Raw genomic sequence first — 20017 nt, forward strand, 5'->3', positions numbered from 1 at the left:
CTGGGAGCTGGGCAACAAGATACAAATTTACTGGGGAGGAGTCAGCTGTTTTAATATGGACAAAAAATATGTCTCCACTTCTTAGACACTAGTTTCTGCATATTTACCTCTTCTGCTTAAAAGAGGCTTCCTCTGGCTGCAGCCTGCCTTTTCTTTTTTGTGGAATCATCATTTCTGTAGCTTTGAGATTTCAATATGGCAAGGGGATGTTCTTGAATATCCGAGCTAAACTAAAGAAGCTGGTGAACATGGTGGATTTTATTTTGAAACCTTGGATTTAAAAAACTCTTGGAGAACTACTTATCTAACAGACTCTACTGAACTATTTCTTATCTTTAAATCAAAGCTTCCTTGAATGGCATTTTGTTTTGGCTGGAAGGAGGGGGAGAAATAGTTTTGATTTCATTTCTCACAGCTGTTTGCTCTAAGGTAAAGGTAATGGTTCCCCCGCACATGCGTGCTAGTCGTTTTCGACTCTAGGGGCCGGTGCTCATCTCCGTTTCAAAGCCGAAGAGCCAGCGCTTGTCCAAGGACGTCTCTGTGGTCATGTGGCCAGCATGACTAGACGCCAAAGGCGCACAGAACACTGTTACCTTCCCACCGTAGTCGTCCTTATTTTTCTACTTGCATTTTTACATGCTTTCGAACTGCTAGGTTGGCAGAAGCTGGGGCAAGTAACAGGCGCTCACTCTGTTTCTCACAGCTGTTTGCTCTAGTAGAAGCCAAAGAGAAACTGTTCTTATTGTAGTGGCACTGTTTGACCACATGATGGAGCCGTAGACAGTAGAATTGTGATTTCACTTTTAAAACACCCTTGGTGGTATTATTTAGAATTAAACCTAAATTAATTATAGTTTGAAGAGATGGCTACCTGCAAAAGAACAGAGAAGATACTGGGAGATGTAGAATCTTTTAGATCTTTTCTGGATGAATATATAGCCAAAACACATGAAGCTATACAGGCAATTGGATCTAAGTTTGAATTAACAATTGATATGTTGGTAAAGGAACTTTGTGATGAGATACAAGGTTTGAGAGGAGATATTGAAGGTCAGGGTTGAATTTTTAGAACACAAAGTTAGTAAACAAGATAGTCTTCTAGAAACTGAAGTAAATGAGAGAATTCTCTTGGAAAGAATTTCAATTATGATTCAGAGCAAGGATGATTAAAGCTTTAGCTGCGTTGATTGTGAGGAAAAAAAGGCTCAACCTGGATATAGACAAGGCATATCGACTGAATTCAAGATTTGCTGCTATGAGAAAATTGCCAAGGATGCTTTGGTTCACTTTGTAAGAAAAACAAAGCAAAATTATGAATGGAAAATGTAGATATAATTATTTTGAAGGAAATTCCCATAAGAATTTTGTGAAAAAGGAAAGCTTATTCTTTCCTTACAGGTATTCTGAAGATGAGAAAAATTCCCTTTCATTGGGATAAGCTTGAAGGGGTGACACTTACATACCATGAACAAAGATTTCGACTGAACTCCATAGATGAAGCCAAGGAGCAGACATAAATTAAGTGATGAAATGGAGATGGATAAGACTTCAGAAGCAGGCCAACTTCGAAAAATGGACAATGAAGAAGAGATGACTGAGGTGTCTATATAGGAATCTGATGTTTCATTTAAAGATAGAAAGTAAATTCATTACATGGAATATCAATGGGGCTAATGAGCCATCTATGTATAAAAAAGTACTTAATCATTTGAGAAAACTTAATGTTGATATAATCTGTCTTCAAGAATCAAATATTAAAAAACAAGATGACAAATACCTAATAAATAAACTAGGGGAACAATTTTTATCTGCTGAGATAAAAAAGATATAAAAGGAGTATTTTTATATATAAAACCCCAATTTAAACCTAGGCTACTTTTGTCAGATGAATATGGTAGATTTGTAATAGTGGAAATTGGATTTAATGGAATAAAATCAATAGTGATTGGTCTATATGTACCAAGTGAAGGAAAAAGCAATATCTTATGGACCAACTCTTGCCTTTTTCATATGAAAATTGACTTATGTGGGGGATTGGAATGGAGTCACTCTGCCACTTTGGGATAGAACATCTATTAAAGGGATCAAACCATCCCAGGGCAAACTACCAAAGTCATTTTTTAAAATTATGGACAATTTAATGCTAATAGACACATGGAGGTATTAAAATGGCTCTGCAAGAGAATATACCTATTTTTGAGAAAAGCACAAATCTTTCTCAAGGATTGATATGGACCTCTAAAAACTTAGTAAATAGAATTTTGAAAGTTGACATCCTTGCTAAACATTTTTGTGACCATAACCCAGTTGTTTTGGTTCTTAGAAAAAAGAGTTTAAGTTATAGATGGAGATTGAATGAATCTATTTTGCAAAAAAAGACAACTGTAAAGAACTGTAAAAAAGAAATTACATGAATATTTTGATAACAATTTGGAATCAGCGATATAAAGGCTGTTTTCCATGATGGAGGCACTTCTCCTCCCAATTGAATTGTTCTAAATAATTCTCTTAAAGTTTCCACCATTTCTAACTGTAAATCTTTATAATAGACGGCAGTCAAGCCATCTGTTCCTGGTGCTTTCCCCACCTTTAATTGTTTAATTGCTAAAATAATTTCTTCATCATTTATCAATTGATTCATCTCTTCCCTTTGCTCTTGTGTAAGAACAGGGATATTAACTTCTCGTAAATATCTATCTATATCTACATCTTGAATCTTATCCCTAACGTACAACTTAGAATAAAACTCAACAAAAGCCTTTTTAATAAGATTCTGTTGAAACACCTCTTTACCCTTGTAGTCTATTCTATCTACATTACGTGACCTTTGTTTCTTCCTTAACAAGTAAGCTAACCACCTACCCAGCTTATTAGCATTACAAAAAGTATTGTGTTTAACATACCGTAAATTGGTTGCCACTTGATCTGCCATCAACATATTAAACTGACCTCTTAGTAAAGCAATTACCTCCTTAATCTTCCTATCAGATGGATTCAAAATTAGAGCCTTCTGTTTCCTCTTAATTTCCTCCTCTAATTCTTTTCGCTTATATTCCAGTTTACGTCTGTGCTTATTGTTTAAATATTTTAACACTCCTCTCATATAAGCTTTGCTTGCATCCCAAACCATTTCAATAGAAGTACCCTTGTACATATTCATATTAAAAAATTCTTTCATCTGTTTTTTACACTCTTCCACATTTTCTTGATATCTAAATAAATTTTCATTCAGTCTCCAAGACCGCCTGTCTCCACTCTCTTTTTCTAGTTCCAACCATACTGGACTATGATCTGATAGAGTTCTTGGACATATCTTAATCTTCTTAATCCTAGAAAAAAATCATTAGTAGTTAATACAAAATCAATCCTAGAAAAAGATTGATGTCTATCGGAAAAAAAGGTTATATCTTTTTCTTGCAAGTTTCTCTCCAAACATCTCTCAGTTCCAGGTCATCTTTCATCTCAAAAAAAGATTTAGGCAATCTAGCATGATTTGGTATACTTCTAAAAGACCTTTTTTATCCTTTTGTGCACCATTCCAATCTCCCATCAAGATACACAATTTATAATCCCATTGAGTTATCTTGCTATGTAATAGTTTATAAAATTCTCCTTGCTGTTGATTAGGAGCATATAATCCAACCAAAAGTATTTTCTTCCCTTCTATTAATAGTTCAATTATAACATATCTTCCTTGTTTACCTATTTCAATTAAATTAGCTGTTAAATTCTTCTTAACGTAAATAACTACTCTATTTTTCTTATCTGGAGCAGACGCAATAAACTGTGTACCCAATCTAAAGTTTATCAAATATTTTTGATCAGCTGCTCGAATATGCGTTTCCTGTAGACAAATAACATCATTTCTAAATTGTTTTAAATACTGAAATACTTTCTCTTGTGCGGGGAATTTAATCCATTAACATTCCAAGTTAGAAACTTTGTCGCCATCTTTTGTGACCTGAAGCTTTCGGAGCGCCTCTTGCAAAACCACCTGCACTCTCTTTGGTTTTGCTCCTCCCACTGCTTCACTGTAAGTAGGTTTTTGAGATATAGTTGTAGCTTTCTGTTGTTCTTGTTCTTGTCTCATTCATCTAATTGCAGCCCATGTCATTCTTTGTTCTCTAACCTCTTCTGATGGCACCTGGGACTGGTCCACTTCTGAAATTTGCTGGGATTCTTTATCCTTCTGCAAAGTAACTCCTTCAGCTCCTTGTATACTCTTCATTCGAGACTGACGCTCTCCTTCGTCATTCCTTCCTTTAAATTCTGAAGATGGTGGAGAACCTGCCTTCAAAATATTAGAATAAAGACTTCCGGTAGTGCTGCCACGCTGAATGGCAGCGTTTCAGAAGCCTCCCGACCTTGAGAAGTGTTAAGCGCTAGGAGACAGCGAAAATCAGCTGTTCCATGGCGCCAAAGTCTCTCCCTCGGGAGAAGAGGGAGAGACGAGCCTGTCTGGGTTGAGGTAGAGCTCCCCTGTCAATTCCTCACCTGGTCTGGGGGTTGATAGGGTGAGTTCCCTCGGAGCCCAGGCTCTCTCCGCTCCCAGGACACTTTCACTTCCATAAGGGAGTGGAACCAGACGCGACAACTACATCTGCTGCTTAGATGGGACTGTGAGTATTTTTTCTTTGAGAAGCAGGCAGAGCAAAACCAGAGGATTTGAATTTTCAAGTTGGATTTTAACTTGAACTCAGATTCATTAACTCAGATTCATTATCTTCTTCAAGTTTTAAGCTGATTGAAACGGAGCAAAAATGGTGCTGGAATGTTGCTTTCTTGTATGAACGGACAGTTTTGGAAAGTTGCTACATTTTGCAAGATAGCATGAGATACAATTTGCAACTGATTCTAACCAGTACCGGATTTTGTGTATTTGAGAGTTTGCCCTTTTTTTATTATTGAAGGCTAAGGAATTTGGGAGAAAAACTTTTATTCTTTCTCCCTTTTCCTTTTTTCCCCCTGAACTTTGATTCTGCTAGAAGAAAGAGGAAATTGAAACTTAAGAGATGGCTGCAAGGCGTGGGGGAGGTCCTCCAATTTCTAAAAGTGCCATTTCTTCACCTTTATCACAAGCTGCAGGGCAAGCTACAATGAAACCTACAGTACAACCACCTTCCCCCCCACCACCTGGATTTACATTGGCAGACATTCAGCAAGTTGTGATGCAGTCAACACAAGTATTACAGCAAGAAATAAAGGAAACAAAGGAAGAATTTGTTAATCAAAACAAGCAGATGAGGGAGGATATAGTGCTTGCACTTCAGGGTTTGGCTGCACACATTGAATGCCTGGATGTTCGTGTGGATTCAGTTATGGAGTATGTTGAGAATTTGGAAAATAAAATTATCAGTGCTGAACAGAAACTGGACAGGGCAGAGATTAAAATTGACAGAACAGAAGATGAAATTATTTTTTCACAATATAGAGACATGGAGTTTGCATTGCGTATAAGGGGTTTGAGAGAGAACCCTAAAGAAGATTTGGAATGGGAAGTGGCACAGGCAGTGGCTCCTGTCTTGAAATGTGAACCTGAAGAATTAGTTAAAGAGATGGATAAAACATTTAGGGTTAATTCCTGGATTGCTAAACAGAAAAATTTAGCTAGAGATGTAGTGATTTACTTCTCCAGGAGATCAACTAGAAATGCAATTATCCAAGCTTTTTACCGGGAAAGATTCCAAATTGCAGGCCAAGATATTATAATTTTAAAGGAGATACCCCCAAAAATTCTTAGAAAAATGAAAGACTTTGCCTTTTTTCTGATGAGCTTAAGAAGCGACAAATTCAGTTTAGATGGGAAATACCCATTGGAATTGTGGTAAATTATGCAGGTACGAGGTATAGGTTGAACACAATTTCAAAAGCAAAAGATTTTTATACTAAGGTCCTTAAAGCAGGTTCACCACCATCTCCTTGAGTTAAAAGAACAGAAGATAAACAGTTGAGTGAAGGGGCAATGTCACTGCCTCTTGAGGAGATGCAGCAGGCTGAGACTATGGAGCAGAATTTGGTGTTAAAGGAGGACCCGAGAGAACAGAGGATGACTAGGGCTGCATACAAGCGTAAGGAAAAAGAGCAAAAACAGAAGCTTGTATCTGGTTTAACTATGCAAGATGCGGCTGTTTCAGAGCCTGTGGGAGGAGCACGCCCGAAGAGAGCAACAGGTGATCTTCAGGTCATGTTCCAAAGGCTCCTGGTCACCAGAGATGGTGAAGTTCCTGACATGGAATGTTAATTGTTTAAACTCACCACAGAAAAGAAAGAAAGTATTTTACTATTTGAAACAACATAAAAATGATATTGTTTGCTTACAAGAGACTCATATTGCATTAAAGGACCAAAGGTTTTGGTTAATTCCTGGCTGGGAACACATTTTGCAGCCTGTGCTCCGGACAAGAAGGCTGGAGTGGTCATTTATCTAAGAAAAGATTTTTTGGCTAGTTTAATTGAATCGGATAAACAAGGGAGATATGTTAGTATTGAACTGATGTTACAAGGAAAGAAAGTTCTTCTTATTGGATTATATGCTCCAATTCAAAAACAGCAAAAGTTTTGTAAATTTTTACATCAAAGACTAATTGAATTGGATTACAAATCTGTTATTATGATGGGGGACTGGAATGGAGTTTTGGACTCATTTGAAGATAGGAAGGGATCTTTTAAAAACCCTTCTAATTATTCAAAATTGCCCAAAGCCTTTTTTGATTTGAAGGAGGATTTGGAGCTAAGAGATGTATGGCAGGAAAGGAATATGAAGGACAGAGATTTTACTTTTTTTCCGGATACACATAAATCTTTCTCTAGGATTGATTTTATTTTAATTACTACTGATCTTCTCTCTAGGGTTAAGAATGTTAAGATTTTTCCTAGGACATTGTCGGATCATAGTCCTGTTTGGTTGGAGTTCTTTGCTGAAGATGATAATAGAAGATCCTGGAGATTGAATGAAAATCTATTTACAAATGAGGTGTTTTTGCAGAAATGTAGGGAACATCTGAAAGAATTTTTTGTTATAAATATGCATAAAGGTACATCAATGGGAATGGTTTGGGATGCTAGTAAAGCGTACATGAGAGGGGTCTTGATTCATATGAATAATGCTTATAGGTGTAAGCAAATGCAAAAACGTAAAGATCTTGAGGAAGAGATTAAATCTAAGGAGAAAGATTTTATTTTGAATCCATTGGATAATAATTTAAGGACCTCGATACATTTATTGAAAGAACAATTTAGTATGTTAATGGCTGACCAAGTAGCAACTAATTTGCGTTATGCTAAGCATAATGCCTTTTGTAACGCTAATAAGCCTGGTAGGTGGTTGGCTTATCAATTAAGGAAGAAATAGAAATTACGTACTATAGATAAAATAGAATATAAAGGAAAAGAAGTCTATCAACAAAAATTGATTAAGAGGAGTTTCTTAGATTTTTACTCGAAATTATATTCTAGAGAAAACATACAAGCTTTAAGGTAAAGGTAAAGGTTCCCCCGCACATGCGTGCTAGTCGTTTCCGACTCTAGGGGCCGGTGCTCATCTCCGTTTCAAAGCCGAAGAGCCAGCGCTTGTCCGAGGACGTCTCCGTGGTCATGTGGCCGGCATGACTAGACGCCAAAGGCGCACGGAACGCTGTTACCTTCCCACCGTAGTGGTCCCTATTTTTCTACTAGCATTTTTACGTGCTTTCGAACTGCTAGGTGGGCAGAAGCTGGGACGAGTAACAGGCGCTCACTCTGTTACGCGGCACTCGGGATTCGACCCGCCAAACTGCCGACCATCTGATCGACAAGCTCAGCGTCCTAACCCACTGAGCCACCGCGTCCCTTTAGATATAGATAAATATTTACAGGAAGCACATTTTCCTAGACTTTCAAAAGAACAACAACTTGAGATGAACCGCTTAATAACATCAGAGGAAATCTCTTTAGCTATTAAACAGTTGAAAGTGGGCAAGGCCCCGGGTACAGATGGATTAACAGCAATTTATTATAAAACGTTGTTGGTTGAAATGATTGAACCTTTAAAGATGTTGTTTAATGAAATTCAGATCTCTATTGGGAAGAATCGCAGCTGTTAAAACGAATGTTCTGCCGAAGTTTCTTTTTTTGTTTCAAATGATACCTATATTGAAAAAGGATGCCAATCTTGATGAATGGCAGAAGGGTATTAATAAATTTATCTGGGCGGGGAAGAAACCAAGAGTTAAATTTAAGATTCTGCAAGATGCTAGGGAAAGAGGGGGACTCAAGGTGCCTAACTTGAAATTGTATTATGATGCAGTGGTCATGACATGGGTTAGCGATTGGCTTAATTTAACTAATAAAAGAATACTTCACCTTGAGGGTTGGGATTTGGTATATGGATGGCATGCATATTTGCTTTATGATAAAAAGGTAGACAGGGCTTTTAAATCTCATATTCTTAGAAGTGCTTTGCTGCGTGTCTGGAAAAAGTATTATTATAAGTTAAATTATATAATACCAATTTGGGGAATTCCCGGACATGCAATAGAAGGTGTATCTATGGGAGTGAGTTTGGATATGTTTTCCTTTAAGGAATTACTTAGATTGGAAGGGAATAATTGGCAACTTAAATCATTAGATGAATTAAAACAAGAAAATATAAATTACTCTTAGTTCCAATACACCCAACTGAAAGCTAGGTGGAAGCTGGATCAGAAGGTTGGCATTACAATTACAGATGAAAACTTAGTAAAACAAATTAGAGATTTAAATCGTGCACATATAAAGAGGATATATAATGTTTTAATTGAATTGGACTCGGAAACGGAATTAGTTAAAGATTGTATGGTAAAGTGGGCACAAAACATACAGGAACCAATTTTTATAGATGGCATTTGGATCCCAAAACGTTGTCTAACATGTATCCTAACCTACAGTCTAAATGCTGGAGATGTGGTAGTTTAGATGCTACTTATTTTCATATGTGGTGGACTTGCAGAAATATAAAAGCTTTTTGGATTAAAATTTGGTGGAACATTCAAAAGATTTTTAAGAGAAAGATAAAGTTTTCTCCACAATCGTGGGGATATGTTTTGTAAAAATCTTTTTGTAAAACTCTTTAATAAAAAAAATTAGAATAAAAATCTCGTGCCTGCAAAACTGTATTAAGACGATATCTCGTGCCTGCATACATCACCGCCATGCCTACTGGAATCTCCCATCTAAACTGAAGTTGCCGTTTCTTTAATGCATCTGCCAAAAAAGCAAATTCTTTTCTTTTCCTTACAATTCTTGGAGGAATCTCTTTCAAAATTAAAACTTCTTGCTCAGCAACTTTAAATCTATTGTTGTAAAAGGCTTGAATGACCACATTCCTAATTGATCTCTTTGTAAAGTAAACCACCAAATCTCTAGGTAGCTTTCTTTTTCTTGCAATCCAAGAATTAACACAAAATATTTTGTCTATATCCCCCATAATATCTTCTGCTTGATGCCCCAAAACTGGTTCAAGGGCTTGTGCCAATAATTCTTTCAAATTTTCCTTAGGGTCTTCTTTCATTCCTCTAATCCTCATAGCAAACTCCATATCTCTATATTGTAACATAACTACATCATCATCAATCTTCTCCATTACATTTCCAGCATCCAACATTTTAGCATCTAATCTCATATTGTTTTGACTGAGCTCTTCCACGCGATCATCCAGACGCTCAATACAAACTGCAAGCCCTTGAAATGCAACTAAAATGTCTGCTCTTATTTCAGTATTCTTCTCCTTAATAAGTTCAGCTATTTGCTGAGATTGTATTTTTAAGGCATCTTGTAAATCTTTTATAGTTAATGCAGGTGCGGAAGCAGGTGCCGCAGGAGGAGGCATCAAAGCCTGTAATGAAGAATGCTGAACTGGTGAGGCACCAGCACTTCTAGGAGCTTTAGTTGGTTTAGAAGCCATTTTAATGCCCAATTAATTTCTGCTGCACACTTTCACTTTCCACACTGCTTGCAACTTTTTCTCTCAAAGTAATCAGAGTTAAAGTTCAAATACTTGCTATTTCAATATTCTCCTGCACAGCTCTGCCTGCATCCAGGTGATCCAAACTTAATTATTGATTGCAGGGATGGTTGCAGCATCTGCTCTGCTCCAAAGCCTTGGAACAGAGGAGTCCCGGAGTCTGGAGCTAATTCAGGCTTCGGGGGGGGGGGGCGTCAACCACCAGAATTTAAGCTCTGGTGGTCTAGGGGAGCTCTACCCCTACCTAAACACTCACCGCCCCCTCTTCTCCTGAGGAGAGGTTTTCCGAGCTGCCAAACAGCTGATCGTTGCTGTTTTTAGCGACTCCAATGGAAAACAACGGGGCTGATGGCAGAAACGGCCGCCATCGACAGAGCCTTGCCACCGGGAAGTCCCCTCTACTTGCATTTTTATGTGCTTTTGAACTGCTAGGTTGGCAGAAGCTGGGACGAGTAACAGGCGCTCACTCTGCTATGCGGCACTCGGCATTTTTATTTATCAGTGCGGTCCTTTCCCTTCTACAAGTTGCACAGATCTCTTCTAGATTTTCCTCTTGTTAACTCCTTGGTCTGTCATTGAGCAAGAACTGACTTTGTAGGGAACCATATTATCATTTGATGTTTATTTAACATATGTTCTACCTTTATTTACCAATTATATAATATTTGTATGCTATCCACATGGTGAGGTTTGGGGCAACTTACAGTATTTTTTAAATCATAAGATTAAAACATAAAAACAGGGCTTTTTCTCTCATAGAATGCTCAGAATGGCGTTCCGGCACCTTTTTTTGCACACACACACACACACACACACACACACACAAAGCTTTTGCACAAGCTATGCTACTCCCTCTATTGGCTTTCAAAAGCCTATTGGCTTTCAAAAGCCAATAGGAATTGCTACTGAGCGGGCCAAAAGTCCTGGCCAGCAAATGTTGCACTGACAAGTTGTCTGCAGCGAAGGCAAGTAGGCAGAAACTTTGCATCCCTCCCTGCTGCCCAACTACACTATCTCAACTAGGTAAGTAAGAGAGGACAAGGTGTGGGAGGTGGGTTCTGCGGAGTCCATGTGCACTCCTTCCTTATGCTCACCCGTGTCAGCCAGGCTGGTGGCTTACCTGGTTTTGGACCTGTGCCACCATCGCCTTGCCCTGTGTGCCTAAGTGGCCACACTGCATTGCCTGGCCCCACGTAGCCCCACCATATAGAGCGGGCCGTGCTGTTCCCACAGCACCAGCCATGCCGGGTCTGTTCCCGGGGGGGGGCAGTCCACCGCCAACACCCCTTGCACCTGTGATTGCAGCAGCACCACCGCCCCCGCCTCCCCACCTCCTGCGCCTGCCAAGATGAGAGTTCTGGCACCTTTTTTTTTTTAAGAAAAAAAGCACTGGGTGAGAGTACTGATCTTCTTTCTTCTATCTACTATTTAAATCCTTAAAAACATTTTCAAAGCAAGAAAACCTCCAGAAGTGAAGGGAGGGGACCATATCCCCATTCCCTTACAGACGGTACCGGTGAATTATCATAAAAGGTTGAAAGAGATATACTAAAATTTGATTTAAAATATTTAAGTTTGGACAAATCTAGGAACTAAAAAACTGTCAAGATTATACCTTAAAAATGTCTGATGGAATTATGAAAATATATAACAAAAATAAATTTTGGATTGAAAGAAAAACTGAAAAAAGAAATAACTGCTGACATCTAGTGAAGACTTGAAGAATAGAACACTAACAATAAGGATATTTGTTCCTTTGAATTGCAAATAACCTTGAAGACAGCTGGGAACAAAGGAAGAGCCAGCTATAAGATTAAAAAGTGTTTGAAAGAAAAACTGGACTGTTGCTTAAACCTAAGAACTGTTTATGGAAAAGAAAAACCTTTGGCTTTTGGCCAATCTTTTAGAGGAGAATTTGCGGTAAGGATTTAAAGTAGCTTAATATACTGAATGTGTAATTTTGACTGACTGATAAATTGACTTTTGAATTAAAACATTGATGAAATATTATTTGAAGAGGGGGAGACAACATGGATATCACATACTTATCAAAAAATGGCAGGATGCCACATTCAATATTTTCTCCTGAAGGATGTAGCCTGGAAAATCAAGGGCCTCCAGAAGCAATACTTCAAGGCAAGATAAATACTTTCCAGGAGGAAATATATGTAATGTTAGGACAAATACAAATGACAATAGACTTAAACCATGAGGAAATCTGAAACAACTTTGATGATTTAAATAAGCGTATTTCCAATCTAAATTTACAATTAAAATAACCCAGGAAATAACAACAAAGGCACAATAAATCAAACAGCAGACTACAAATTAGAAGAGTATGATCAAACTGATGAAACAACAAAGGAAAAGAATTACAATTTGACACAAACAGGAAAAAATCTTCAAGGTTCTGATTCAAGAAAAATGGAATTATCAGGAGAACCATCAAAGTTTGGGAGACAAAAAGTATCTTTCTTACTTACTTCATCTTTGTATTCCCAACAACATTTGTAAAAATACAGGAACTTCTGGATAAGCGGATAACATCAACTTGGAAAATTACTCAGCAAAAGAAGAAGACCAGAGAAAGATAAAAGAGATTTGACTCGCCCTACAGGATGGACTATTACGTGAATAAACATTTGTTTGAATTTGGCTAAAAGAACAGAAAAGTTTGAACACAAAGGGGCCTTATAACAAGAAGGATAAGAGATTTAAGTAATATAGTATCTTTAAATTGAGATTCAAGGTACTGGTAACAGTGTTTAAAGCCCTTCATGGCATGGGGCCGGAGTACCTTAGGGAACATCTGCTGCCGGCATCAAGCTCCCTGTGCCCTGTGCGTTCCCACAGAGAGGGCCTCCTCAGGGTGCCACCGATCAGAGAATGTCGATTGGTGGTCCCCAGGGGGAGATCCTTCTCTGTGGGCGCTCCGGAGCTGTGGAATCAGCTACCGGTAGAGCTCCGGATGGCGCCCGATCTTCGCTCCTTTCGTCGCGATCTCAAGACGTTTCTGTTTGTTCAAGCCGGCCTAGCCTGATGGGGATTGGTGGGGTTTTTAGTCTTGTGTTTTAATTTTAACTTGGTGTTTTAGAACTTGATTCCAACTGTTTTAATATGGGCAATTATTTAATCTTGTTTTAACGTTTGTATTTAGTATTTTATTCTGCCCTGTGAACCGCCCTGAGTCCTCAGGGAGAAGGGCGGTATATAAATATTATTAAATTAAATTAAATTAAATTAAATTAAATTAAATTAAATATATAAAATGTTAAAATAGTAGGTTGATGTAACTTTTATTAATATATAAATAAAATATAAACTGATTAAAAAGAGTGTTATATCTAGATACTATAAGATAGATAAAAAAGTATAGTATTTTTATAATGCATGACATAAAATATTGGGATGATGTACCTAAATGGGAAAATTTAGTCAGTGAGATGACTAATATGAAGAAATACTGATAAGAATTGGATTGAATATAAGGGAATCTAAGCAAACAAAAATTATAAAAATAGGAGATATGCTGAACTAATGAGATGATGGTTATGAGAATAATATAAGCTGAAAAATGTTATATAGAGTGATTATTATTATTTATATTTATATAAATATAAAAAATGCCTATACCTAATCATTTATATATTGAATATATTAAGAATTACATTTTGGCTAAGGTTGAAGAAGGAAAATACAAATGGGAGAAGGGAAGACCAAAGAAATGTATTATTAATTAATACATTAATTATGGAATTTTCAAATTTAATTATTATTGAGTATTAATTAATTATTACTGTCCTTTTTTTCTTATTAAAATATAAACCAAGACAACACGTTGTACACCAGGCATTGGAGATTGTTATAGTTAAAAACCAATAAAATATCTATAAAAAAATAAAAATAAAAAAGTTTTACAGGTATATATTCCAGACGACCAAACTGGCTTTCTGTCAAAAAGACAGCTAAGGAATAATGTGAGAATGGTTTTGAATATTATTGAATACTTATAATACCAGAACAAACAACAGGCAGCTTTAATATTCCTAGATGCTGAGAAGGCCTTTGACAACTTAAATTGGGTCTTTATGTTTAAAGTTCTGCAAGAAATGGACTTTGGGGGGAATTTTATTCAAGGGGTCAACAAGCAAAACAAGCAAAAATTGTTATTAATGACAATCTAACTCATGTGAAATTTGAAAGGGTACAAGACAAGGATGTGTGGTTGTCTCCACTTTTGTTTATCTTGGTGCTAGAAGTCCTGAACAGAGATATCAGACAAGATGAAAAAATAAAAGGTATAAATATTAAAAAGGAAGTTTATAAATTGAAGGCCTTTGCTGGTGATTTGGTGATATTTCTGCAAGACCCAAAAAATAATATAGAACACTTGATAAGGAAAGTAAGTGAGTTTGCGTCCTTGGCTGGTTTTAAAATTAATAAGCAGAAAACATCAATGTTGATTAAGAATATGACTGCACAGGATCGTGATATATTGACTAAAACGTCTGGTTTTAGGGTTGAGAAAAAGGTGAAATATTTGGGGGTTACTTTATAAAACTCAACTACAAACTTGTTCAAAAATAACTATGTGCCACTCTGGAATGGTATCAAAAAAGGTTTATTAAGATGAGACAAATTGCATTTATCATTACTGGGTAGAATTTCTGTGATTAAGATGAAGCTTTTACCAAAGATGCACTTCCTGTTCCAAACATTACCAATATTTGCAACTGATACTCCATTTAAACAATTGCAGAGGGATATCTCTAAGTTTATATGGCAGGGGAAAAAACCAAGAATTAGATTTAAATTATTGCAAGATGCTAGGAAAGAGGAGGTTTAGGTTTACCTGATTTGAAACGGTATTTTGATGTTTGTTGTTTGGTATGGCTAAAAGAATGGGTGAACCTTCAGAATAAGAGGTTACTGGCTCTAGAAAGCCATGAATTAAGGTTTGGTTGGCATGGCTATCTGTGGCATGACAAAGTTAAAGTAAATGTTGATTTTAATAATCATTTTACCGGGTGTACCATTTTAAGAGTCAGGAATAAATATAAAACAAGATTCTCTATGAAGGTGTCACTTTGGGTTTCCCCGCAAGAAGCCTTTTTAAGAAAATAGATGGTGATGAGGCCAAATTGGTGGACCTATGGTAAAATAATATCTTTTAATCTGGGTGAGCCTACCCTCAAATTCAAGGAGGAACTAGAATCAGAAGGTCATGTTTGTCAATGGTTTAAAGGTAAAGGTTCCCCCGCACATGCGTGCTAGTCATTTCCAACTCTAGGGGCCGGTGCTCATGTCCGTTTCAAAGCCAAAGAGCCAGTGCTTGTCCGAGGACGTCTCCGTGGTCATGTGGCCGGCATGACTAGATGCCAAAGGCGCATGGAACGCTGTTACCTTCCCACCGTAGTGGTCCATATTTTTTTACTTGCATTTTTACGTGCTTTCGAACTGCTAGGTTGGCAAAAGCTGGGACGAGTAACAGGCGCTCACTTTGTTACAAGGAACTGGGGATTCGACCCGCCAAACTGCCAACCAAAGAGTTAAGTTAGATAAAAAGAATTATGGGTTTAATATTGTTAAAAATGAATTTGAAAGCCTACTGTGTGGTAGTGATGAACATAGTACTGCTAAAGTTTATACAATATTAATGAATTTAAATCTGGAAAATGAACAAGTAAAACGTGGGCAAGGAAATTTGGATATAATGTAATGCTTGAACAATGGGGAAATATGTGGAATAAAGGATTAAAATTTACATTAAATTATAATCTAAAAGAAAATTTTTACAAGATGACATACCATTAGTACTTAACACCAGACAAGTTATCAAAAATGCACAAAGGTATTGTCAGGATCCCTTAAATTATATTTGCCTTCAATTCCCTTATTTCTTCCCTTCCTGCCTTTGCCTATGTATTCATTTTCGGGGCCTACTATTCTGTTGGGGGAGGGGTGCTTGCATGGGGGAAATAGTTGTTTTGCTTTGTTCTGTGTGGCATGCCCTCCCAAGGAACGGAAAGCGGATCCCAAATTGGAGCTGGTGGAAGCACTCGTGAAGCAAACTATGGAGTATGTGAGGCAGTCCTTTGATGAGCTGAAAGTCCAGCTGTGGGGACACTCAGGGTCAGAGGAGAAAGCTGATGGAGAGGAGCTAGTTGTGACTGAGGTGGCAGTGCCGGCTGCCCCCCTATAGCAGCCTCACAGCGAGCATTCCCTCCCTAAGGACCCAGAGAGGGGCCGCCCCAGCCCGTGAACTGATACCATTGGGGGGTAAAGTTTGATGGAAATCCCAAGCGATTGGGGTTCTTCTTTGTCCAAGTCTTCACCTACATGCAAGTATATGGGAGGATGCTGCCAACGGATGAGGAGAAGGTCAGGGTAGTCACCCTGGCACTGGAGGATAGCGCACCTGACTGGATGGTGAACCTGTACAACTGCAATGCCGCCAAGCTGAGCGATTTCAACCGATTCATGGGAGCCCTCCAATGTTGGTTCGAAGACTGTCTTGCAGATCAGAAAGCCCACACCCACCTCAAATTGGTGAAGCAAGGGCGACGACCATTAGCTGAATACACAGAGGAATTCCAAGAGATAGTCAGTCATGTAAACTGGCTAGAAGAAATCCTAGTGTGTAGTTTCCAGGATGGGCTCAACAAAGACCTACACAACACCTGTGTGGAACGTCATACTCCAAGGTGATTGGTGTCTCTTGGCAGAAGAGGTGGAAATAGATCACCAGTACCGCTTGGTGAGACCGGGAAATAGGCTGCAGCCAGAGAGGAGAGGAAAAGGAGCAAGAACCACACAAGCGTAACCCCGCTCCACTCCCTGGTTCAAATGCAGAAAAAAAGACAGTCAACTGTCACAGCAAAATGCCAGAGAAAAGGGGAGACCATCAGCCGAGTGGAAGATCAACAAAAGCTGCACTGTGCCAAAAGGAGTCAGTAGTGAGGACTATGGAGTTCATAGAGCTCTCCTGACCCCATGGGGTGGAGGGTCAAGCTCTGACACCACCGGACGATGACTCAGAAGCTGCAGAGAGATGATGACCCCTTGGTAAGTGGGTCGATTGACCCAATAATGGTGCTCCTAGAACTGTCCATACTGGGCACTGGGAAGGAGTTAAAACTACCAGCTCTGCTGGACTCAGGTTGCACCTGCTGCCTAATCAGCCCAAAGCTAGTTGGGAAGATGGGGGCACCCCTCAAAAAATTGAAGATTCCCAGTGACTTGTGCCAACTCAGTGGGTACATTGCAGGGGGGATCCTGGCCAGTTTTGCCACCAGACCCCTGAATTACTTATGGGAAGCCACTAAGCATATTGATTTGCTAAGCACATTGATTTGTGCTTTAAATTGTAAGCCGCCCTGAGTCTTCGGAGAAGGGTGGTATATAAATGGGATTTAAAAAAAAGAGGCTTTAGTGTTTATTGTGGCCCCTGACATGGAGAGGCCACTGGTGCTGGGGCTAACATGGTTAAAGGAATGGAACACCATGGTCAATTGGAGGGAGGGAAGCCTGAAATTCCTGAAGAGGGCCCCTCCCCTATCAAAGGATGAGAGTGGGAGGTGTGAACTACACTGCAAACTAGTGTCCGCCCTCTGTGAGCAGAAACTACAGAGCCTCCCTCCAGAATACTGGGACTTAGCAGAAGTGTTTAGTGAGCAGAGATTGGATGAGCTCACGCCCCACCAACCTACAGAATGTGCCACTGAAATTGTCCCAGAGCTGAAATTCCCAAAGCCAAAGTTGTATTCCATGACCTCTAGGGAGTTGGACGAAATTCACAAGTTCATTGACAAGAACTTGGCTCAGGATTTCATTCAACCTGCCACACCACGAGTGGCTGCCCCTGTCCTATTTAGGGAAAAGAAGGATGGGTATCTTCATCTCTACATGGATTATAGGAGATTAAACACGATGTGCATGGAAAATGTGTACCCTATTCCTCTAATGAGGGACATGCTAGCACACCTGTCAAAAGGAAAGATTTTCTCCAAACTAGACTCATGGGAGGCTTATTATTAAATAAGAATAAGGAAGGGGGATGAATGGAAGACTGCTTTCAATTGCCCCCTGGGCTGTTGTCAGTTTAGGGTGATACCCTTAGGGCTGCAGGGGGGGCCCTGCTGTTTTCATGCAGTTGATTAATGAGGTTCTTAATGAGCATCTGTACAAGGGGTTTTTGGTGTATCTTGATGACATCTTAATCTACACTGAAATCAAAGCAGAGCACATCAAACTGGTTAGAGCAAGGTTAAACAAACTATGCTCTGCCAAGCTGTATGCCAAACTTTCAAAGTGTGAATTCCACAAAGATTGCATTGATTACTTGGGCAATTGCATCTCATGTGAGTGGGTGGAGATGGACCCAGAGAAAGTACAGGCCGTACTAGCGTGGGTCCCCCCTCATACCAGAAAGCAACTACAAAGCTTCCTGAGCTTTGCAAATTTCTACTGGCAATTTATCCTTTCCTTTGCACAGATTGCGCTCCCCATTACAAATCTGTTAAAGACAAAAGGTGGGGATAAGCCGAAACCCAGCCAACCACTGAGATGGACTATGGAATGTCAGGTCACTTTTGAAAAGCTAAAGTGATTTTTCTCCACAGAGCTGGTACTGAAACACCCAGATCCAGAGGAGGCTTTTGTCATTCAAACTGATGCCAGTGACATGGCAGTAAGGGGTGGTACTCCTCCAGAAAAACAAGAAGAGCCAGCTACAACCCTGTGCTTACACATCCAAAAAAATTATCTGAAATTGAGCAAAGATGGCCAGCCTGGGAGAAGGAGTCCTATGCAATATGATGGTCTCTCCGAACTTGGAGACATTTCTTAGAAGGGAGTAAAATACCTTTCCAGATGTGGACTGATCATAAGAATCTTGAAGCATTGAAAACCCCTAGAAAACTGTCCCCAAAATTAGCATAGTGGGCTGAACACTTTCACCAATTCAACTTTACAATTCATTACCTTCCTGGAGGAATTTTTTTTCTGGCAGACACCCTATCTAGAATGCCACAATACAACAGTGTAAAGTCCTAAATAGTTAAACCAATGCTGCCCACAAAACAGTTGGCAGCACCAGTCACCACAGAGATGCAAAGCAAAACCACTATGCCACTAGACAAGATGATAGCCCATGAATTTAAGAAAGTGCTAGAAACTGATGAGTGGTTTTTGAACTGTAAAATCCTCTGTTTAATAAAAGACAACCTGGCCTAGCTCAGAGATAAACTGTATGTTCCAGCAGCTCTAAGATTAAAGGTGATACAAACTGGCCACAACTTGAAGATAGCTGAGCACTTTGGGTTGATCAAAACACTTCTTAAGAGACATTAAAGAAGGACATTGAGAGCTGTGTGGCAAGCTGCCCCACATGTGCAGCAGCAAAGTGGCGGCAAGGGAAAGCATCTGGGATGCTTCAGCCTGTAGCAAGCTCTTCAGCACCCTGGAGAAAGATCTCTATGGATTTTATTGTGGAGCTTCCTGAAAGCATGGGAAATATGGTTATTTGGGTGGTTACTGACCTGTTCTCTAGGCAGGCCCATTTCATCCCATGCCCCCAAATCCCAACTGCTAGAATGCTGGCTAAAGTCTTTATACAACATATTTATCGATTTCATGGAACCCTGCAACATATAATCTCAGACTGGGGGATCCAGTTCACCTCCAAGTTCCGGAAAGCTTTTCTGGACCTTTTGGGGTCTAGTCAGGGGTTGTCATCTAGTCATCATCCTCAAACAAATGGTGGGACAGAGAGACTAAACTCTATTCCAGAACAATATCTTAGATGCTTTATCAACTATCAACAAGATAATTGGACTGATTTGTTGCCTTTTGCTGAGATTGCTTACAACAATACTGTGCATTTTAGTACAGGTTTCACCCCTTTCCAGGTTGCAAATAGGCAGACCTTTCTCCCTATGCCTGAATTGTCTACTAAGGAACCTGACATCCCTTCTCTGCACAATGGATTAAACAATTGCAAAATAATTGGCTGATAGTTTGAAAGGCACTGGATGATGC

General features: G+C 39.0%; 1 protein-coding gene across 7 annotated transcripts in view; it reads left to right on the forward strand.

The window, feature by feature from the left end:
- COBL (cordon-bleu WH2 repeat protein) overlaps positions 1–20017 on the forward strand; it is a 242330-nt gene that overhangs the window by 62430 nt on the left and 159883 nt on the right. The window contains exon 1 of one of the 7 annotated variants that reach the window (XR_014028625.1): positions 16887–17052. The exons of the other annotated variants lie outside the window; for them this stretch is intronic. The gene's annotated coding sequence lies outside the window, so the exon portion shown is untranslated. Of the gene's footprint in view, positions 1–16886; positions 17053–20017 lie in introns of those variants that run through there. 7 annotated transcript variants of the gene reach the window in all.

The sequence above is a fragment of the Vipera berus genome (genome assembly GCF_964194415.1).
Source record: "Vipera berus genome assembly, chromosome: Z".
NCBI classification, from domain to species: Eukaryota; Metazoa; Chordata; class Lepidosauria; order Squamata; family Viperidae; genus Vipera; species Vipera berus.